Genomic DNA, 7826 nt, shown 5'->3' with positions numbered 1-7826 from the left:
GTGCTCATAAATGCATAGGTATGTGCATGTGGTAGTTATAGCAAAATCTGTAGTGTTGTTCCTCAGGCTACCTTGATTTTAGATTTGGATCTTTAATTGTTCTGGAAAACTCTAATTAATCTGGATGGCTAGTGAGGCCCAAAGATTCTCCTGCCTGCCTCCCAGAGGTGAGATTATAAATGTACCACCATTCCTGACCTTTTGTCATGGGCACTGCACCATGAATTCATCAAGGCCTGATGTTTGCACAGGAAGCACTTTACCAACAGAGCCGTGCCCAATATCCTGCATTTTTCATCTCTTAAAATTATCTCCATGTCGAGGCCAGCCAGCTTGTGTGGGGAGCTGACACTGTATTGATGTGTTATAGCCTTGTTCACTTAACTCTGTGTTCATGTGTAGGCAAGGTGTCCCTGAGGAGCATCCACTGGATCTCAAGGCAGCCCTTCCTTCTCTGGAGTCAGGAACACGCTACTGAAAGAGGGGATTGGGGAAGGCCCCCAGGGAGAACTGGGGCTAGGAGGCAGAGTGAACAGTCTGTTGCTTTCTCAAGAGTTTTGCCTCAAAATGCCCCAATTCTCTCTCTCTAGACAATATGCTGTCCAAAAGGGACAAGTCTTGGGCACAGGCTGAGTTAACTGCGAAGCTCTGCCACAACAGGGTAAATAAGTAAGTCCTTCATATTTCCTGCTGCACAGTTATGTCTGCCAGAAGGCTGAAGATGATACCCCAATGCTATAAGAGAAAATTAGTGACTGATCAGACAGTAAACTTCCTCTGTCATCTCTCAGTTTTGGAAGCTGCTTGCCTGCACTTCCTACTTAAGTAATAATTTTATTCCTTCCCAAGTCTCTGATGGGGCTGAAGACTAGATAGATAGATTACACAGTTAGGCTTAAGTTGTTTAGGATTCAAGACAATGTTTAAAGTCTCGAAATGTATTTTTAAGTTGATAAATACAAGATATGATAGAGAATGATTTAGACTCACCTAGATAGGATAGATAATATTTTCTTTAAGATTGCCAAATACAAATGAGCTAAACATTTTGAATATGACTTTTACATACTGCTTTCCTGATTGTTTCATAGCTGTTGTTATGAGATGTCATTTATTATAAATAAATAAAGTCCATATGCATTTGGAGAGAAGGAATTTTGCCTCCTGTTTGATCTATGATTCATCCTGCACCAGCACATCATCAATCATGACACGATTCCATGGCAGGACAAGCAAGAGTGTCTTTTAGACGGGCTCCATGTGTGATTCTGTTAAAGCTTGTGATGTGAGTGGTTAGTAGAGAGACAGAAGAGAACGTGATCACTTGGCCTAATAAATGCAAAGATGCCACCATATGTGTATGCATGTTACCATGTGTGCAATGCATGTTACTGTCTTATGTGCATGCATGTGGCCATATATGTGTATGCATGTTTTCATTAATCTTTGTTTGACAAATGTGTAGAATATGAGATGAAGAACAGCATGGGCTGTAGCTCACAGACCTGTGAGAACCCCGTCGAGCATGAGGATGGACATGTTGGGTGAGACCATACAGATAAAAGAGCTAGTGAGAGAGGCAGCCTGGGTGCTGATGGGCTGTTTGTAACAGATTGCACACCATTGTTCTTGGTTTCTATTTCATTTTGATAATTTAAAAGTTGTCAGCCTTGACCTACAATATGTCTCAGAACTTTCTAGAAAACAGTGGAAATATAATGAGTTCTCTGATGTGTCAGTGTTTTTTCTGCATAGCTAATTGTTAAAGTAGGAACTGGAGCAATGCAAGAAAAGAGTGAAACTTGTAAAAGGAGCTTTAACACAAGACACAGTGTAGATGAACACAGAAAGCTGAAACAATGAATTGCACAAGAAGCCTAGTTTCCCTCTAAAGTAATACAGTATGAATCAGAAAAAACAAAATGTGCTCATTAGAGAAAATTAATATCACCAAGAACTTCACACACAAAGCAGCAAAAACATAATTATGTTCCCAATTCACCATCTTTAGCTCACTGGATTCTATTTTGACATTTTTCTTGAGTTACAAAGTCTAAATAATTCTGTATCCTCTTCAAATTTATCTGATGTGGAAATTTAAGGTGTGATCAGATTTTGTTCTTTGGGAAGTTAAAGCTGCAGATGATCTAAGTATAGACAGTTTACATCTCCTGATACCCCTGTGAAAAACATGAGTAACTCTTTTTCATCATAAATAGAATATTATTCCTGGAATTTCTTGGCCAGTAAAAACAAAAATGCTTGAGGTTGTTGATAATGTTGTCAAATTGCTTTCTAGAAGAGCCCCATCTAGCCACGTGGACAGAAGCCATGTGCTTCCCAACAGCTACATTAAATCACATCACTCTTGATAATGAAGTTTATTGTTCTTTTTGTAACTGTTTCTTTACACCTTTGCTCACTGACTTGTTGGTATTGTAGTGATTTTTACCAATGACAAGATTAACTTAGATTTTTTTTCCCCCTCATGACTTTAAAAGATCAGATGACTTGAAAAATCCTCATGTGTTAACATTTGCCCAAAAAACTGAAGCTTCTACACAGACGGAGGCTCAGAGGAAATGCCACAGCTGGACTGAGTCTATTTGCTTTTCTGTGTCTCTGTCAAAAGCCAAATGATCTTTATGATGTGAAAATATATCATCGAGAAGAGGTTAGGACTAGAGAGGAAACCCCAGAGTTAGTGTTCTTTTGTTAACAGATCCAGAGAAATGATTCCTCATTGTGAGAACTTTAAGACCCCTTCCAATGAGCTAACCCAGTAGGTTTATGCTTATATACCTGTCTGTCTATCTGTCTGTCTATCTATCTATCTATCTATCTATCTATCTATCTATCTATCTATCTATGGTAGTTTGAATAGATATGGCCTCTGTGGACTCATGTGTGTAAATGCTTGTCCCACAGGGAGTGGCACTATTAGGAGGTGTGGTTCTGTTGGCGTAGGTGTGGCTTTGTTGGAGTAAGTGTGCCAAGGTCGGGGTGGGCTTTGACATTTTCCATGCTCGTGCTCTGTCCTGTGAAGAAGAGAACCTCCTCCTAACTGCCTGCAGATGAGGGCTTTTCACGGTTTCCTTGGGACCCAGATGTAGAACTCTTTCCAGTACCATGTCTGCCTGGGTGCTGCTGTTATTCCCACCATGATGATTCTGGAATGAACCTCTGAAATTGTAAGCCAGCCTCAATGAAATGTATTCCTTCATGGAATTACCTTGGTCATGTTGTCCCTTCACAGCAATGAAGCCCTAAGACACTATGTATGTATGTATGTATGTATGTATGTATGTATGTATGTTGTATGTTTGTATGTATGTATGTATCCATCCATCTACCCTCATCTTCTTTCTCTATATAATCTATGCCTATATTTTGATTTGTCATCTATCTTTTACTATGTGTTGCCTATTTATCCATTTTTATTTGTCTGTTGTCTATCATCTGTCCTCATATGTGTGTGTGTGTGGGAGATCTATCATCTATTCTCTATTATTACCAACCTATACGCCATCTATCACTTAATTCACAGCCTTATGTAATCTATCAGTATCTTGACCATCTTGATCCAGTCACTTTTTGAGAAGCCCCTGTCTACTTGATAGCTACTTCTTTCCACAGAGAAAGATATAGATGGTCTATCACAAAGTCCTTGTGGTGCCTAGATAACATTCGATGCTTATACCTCTGTTTTTTTATACATGCCCTTTTTGATTGTGGAATTACTGAATCTAGTTTTAACTTGTGCTGCAAGCTCAACTCTCCATCTTGATCTTTGAAAGAAAATATTGTTTATGTTACCTGAACCAACTATGATACCCAGTTGCCACTACAGTGTTCATTTCTTACACCATCAGTAGATGTTATCAGGCCAGGACAGTGTCATCTCTTATACCATCAGTAGATGTTATCAGACTAGGTTCTCATCTGACCAAAAGAGTGGTCCTAGCTACCCACTTTGGTCAAAAGCAGAAGAAGAGAAAAGTTTAGATTCTGTTTTTAAAAATATTCACTGGTTTGACCATCACTACGAGATTTGGATACAAAAATGATCCAGGCACAGGAAACGACCTTGTCTACCATCCTACACACAATAGAAAGTGTCGTGATCCTAAGAGATCCCAGACGAATGGCTTGATGTTGTCTCTGGAAACCTTCCTTTTCTGTGATTTTCATCTCTGTTTTATATCACCCACTTGGCACCAAGTGGTGAAAGCTTGGTGGGTTTTGTTTTTATAGGAATCATTATATCTGTGGATGAATAAAACAAGAGCTGGTGAGTTAAAATTTTAATGCCTTTGATTATTCAAACATTTTATCTCCAGAGTTTGTGCAGCAATTTTGTCCTCTGGCTAAACAATTATTACACTGTGGTAGTTTTCCTACTTAGCACTATGTAGCCTTGCATCCACTGACTCCCTTTCCAGCATAAATTCATTTATTTAGGATTCTTAACATATCGGAGGCTCTTGTCAGTTGCTGATCATCATGTGCAGAAACAGTGTTCATGGCACTGTCTGCTCTACAGTATCAGCCTCTCAGGGAGAATTTCCACATCTGTGCACAAAGCAGACAGAATGGAACAATTCTCAGCTGACCTTAAGTGAAATTAAAATCTCAACAACAATAATATTAACCCCTGAAACACATAAACACACACCAGCTCTACACATTGTTTTGGAGTTCGTAACAATTGAATACTTGCGTATCAAGACTGATACGTCATCTTTATGTTTTAAGTAGGTTAGGACTATGAATATAGGACAAGAGTATAATTTATAACATTTAATGAAAACTGACAACTGTTTGTAATGAGCTAGATTTCAACTACATCATTCAAAGTGAACTACCTGTCACTTATTTACAGATAACTCTACCAGTTATAAACCAGTTATAAACTATATAGAGAGATGGTTGGAGGGGCATAGAGTCACTGCCTAGCTTGTGTGATGCCCCAGATTCGGTCTCTAGTAATGGAAGGAAGGAAGGAAGGAAGGAACAAAGGAATGAAGGAACAAAGGAAGGAGGCTGCATGTTTTAAGCTCTACTCACAGAAGATCTGGGATGTGAACTGAATCCTGTACAGAGTGGTTCATCTCAAGGATGCGTTCAGTTTGCAGATCATCTTGCCACACATGAGCTGTGATTTGGTATTGATGATGGATATTTACTGGGAGTCTGTCTCACATCAGATCTTACCCTAGTTTTGTTGGAAGCATCCAAGTTTCCCTGACTCTACTATAATTCTCAGACTCTCCAGCTATAATAATTAAGAGACAGGAATGCATATGAAACAAGCACTTGGGATAAAGGGCAAACATAGTATCTGATAGAGAAAATGCCTTTGCATAATTGAAAAGCCTTAGGAGTTACTTGGAATTGGAGAAAAGAAAAAAATTATCCAAATTGAATTTGGCAGAGGGAGCTTGGGAAAGGTTTTTAGTCTTGAAGGTCAGTGGGTCAAATCTGGACATCACTGTGAGAATGATAAGAAACTGCTGAATTTTAATCAGTGGAATGCTGAGATTTAATTTCTATTTTTAAATGACTATTCTGGATACAGTCCAGAGACTGAGAGAGGATGAAAGAGAAAGCGCTGGAGTAGACCAGATGAGACACCAGGCTTGTCCTATGCAGGTCGGACCCACGTAGACACGTCATCCATTGGAATGCCTAACGGAGCCTCCACTTCACACTCAGGACAAAGTTACATCCAAAGAAGAAGAAATGTTTTATTTGTTTGTTCTTTGTGTGGGTAGGTAAAGAAAATCTTGCTGATTCTATGCCTACAGCAAAGCTATACACACTACATTTAAACAAATAAACATTTGCGGAATGTTTGTCCAAGTGTGGGGCATGACTCATATTTCACAGTGGGTGGAGATTTGGAGACATGTCTACAATATTTTAGAAGGCTACTAACATGACAGTAATGAAAGAGAAAAATGGAGAACAATTGGCTACCAATTGCCTCCTCACTAGACACTTTGTGACACTTTCCACTCCAACCAACAGGGGGAGCTGCGTGACTTTTCTCCTAAATCCTAATTTAAAACAAAACAAAACAAAAAACACAAAACAAAACGAAACAAAATTCCAGGTCTCTGCTTTTATTCAAGTCTCTGTTTCCTTTTCTCAGTGGAAATTTGTAGCTTTTCTACAGGACTCCTATCTATCTTTTGTTCTATTTTTAAAGATCAATGTTTTGGGGGTTGGGGAACTTTGATTCTGTGAGAGGAGTCAGCTGTGGCTTTTTTCATAATACTGTATAGTAAAATTATTTACTTCATATCTCTCTACATCTGTTATGTGTCTCTTTAAAGATTATTACCATTTTGTTTTATTTTTATTAACCCATAATACGTTAACGTATTTATTGCTGCACAAATTTTAAGAGCAAAAGAATAGGAAATTCCCCTAATTTCATGTGTGTAGGTGGATGTGGTACTGGTGTGTGTGCTTCCAATGAAATACTATGTAATTGTAAATATATTATACTGATACAAACTCCAGATAGACTTTTGTGTGAATAGGTGAATTAAGTGACAGACAATATAAGCATTTTCTAGAAATAAACTTTGCAATGTACAGATGTGAAATACCAAGATAAGGACATTTTCCCCTGAGAATGTAGAAATAGAAGTTCTAGCATAAGTGGGTAGAGGATTTCCATTTTCATATGAGTGGGTTAGGTGCTGGATCAGAGAGTGGAGTTAGGGCTGACTTGGTAGAGAGTAAAAGGACACAGTAGAGTAGGCGAGTGCAAGAATCCTGAGAGGGAGAGGCTGGCACACTTGGAGAAAAGCATGGTCGTAGGAGTGGATGGTAGCAACAGCTGTGTGGCACGTTCTGTCGAGTGGGGTGTGCTTTGCTCTATTTATGGAGGAACTACAAGTTATATCTCAGGTGACATTTGAAAGTGGAATATGTCTTCTGTACTTTCAGTTCTTTATCAGGGCAGGTGGTGGCTTGAAGCGCACGCCTGAAAACCTGACACACAAAGTAACTTCAAGGTCTTTATGTCATAGGCTGGGAATTCATGGAGGGTAAATAGGATAAAAATGTTTCATTTTGTGTCTCTTTTTTATTGTACAAGTTTAAAAATAAGCGTGTGTGATGTAATTAAGTACAAAGTATGCTCTTAGACAATACTCAAAGTGACTGATTCCCTACTTCTTTACCCTAAAGGCAACATCTGTTATCAATTACTTTCAAGTTCTTCTAGAGACATTCCAGTTGCCATAGCATCTTTTAGACAGAGATGGATAGATAGATAGATAGATAGATAGATAGATAGATAGATAGATAGATAGCCTGCCTGCCTATGTGAAGGTACTCATGCTCATCAGGTATTCAACCACATGGTGTGTGTGTGTGTGTGTGTGTGTGTGTGTGTGTGTGTGTGTGCGCGCGCGTGCGCGCTCACGCGCACACACACACATCTGTCTCAATATCTCCATACTCACATTCATCCTGTGAAGAAACAGATGATGATAGGATGTACATCTCTCCAAAGCAGAACACTCAACAAAGTAAGTCCACTCTACCACTTTCTCTTTGTATTTAAAGTAGAATTGTCACTGATACTTGTCATCAAACATGGGGACTGTTCCAACCATGGCTACAAAGGGAGCACAGAGTAGTGGTCCTGTGGCATCTCCCTGCCCTCTGGGGGGTTGAATGACTCTCTTCTGGAATTGACATCTAGAGGTAAGTTCTAAGTGCAGAATAGCTGTGTAGACTCTTGTCTTAGCAACATCAGTCCTGTCCACTTGCTACTTCCTAGGATCAGAACCAAGAAGCGTGCTCAA

Source organism: Acomys minous (genome assembly GCF_964271855.1).
Source record: "Acomys minous genome assembly, chromosome: 5".
NCBI classification, from domain to species: Eukaryota; Metazoa; Chordata; class Mammalia; order Rodentia; family Muridae; genus Acomys; species Acomys minous.
Note: the sequence above shows the minus strand (reverse complement) of the source record.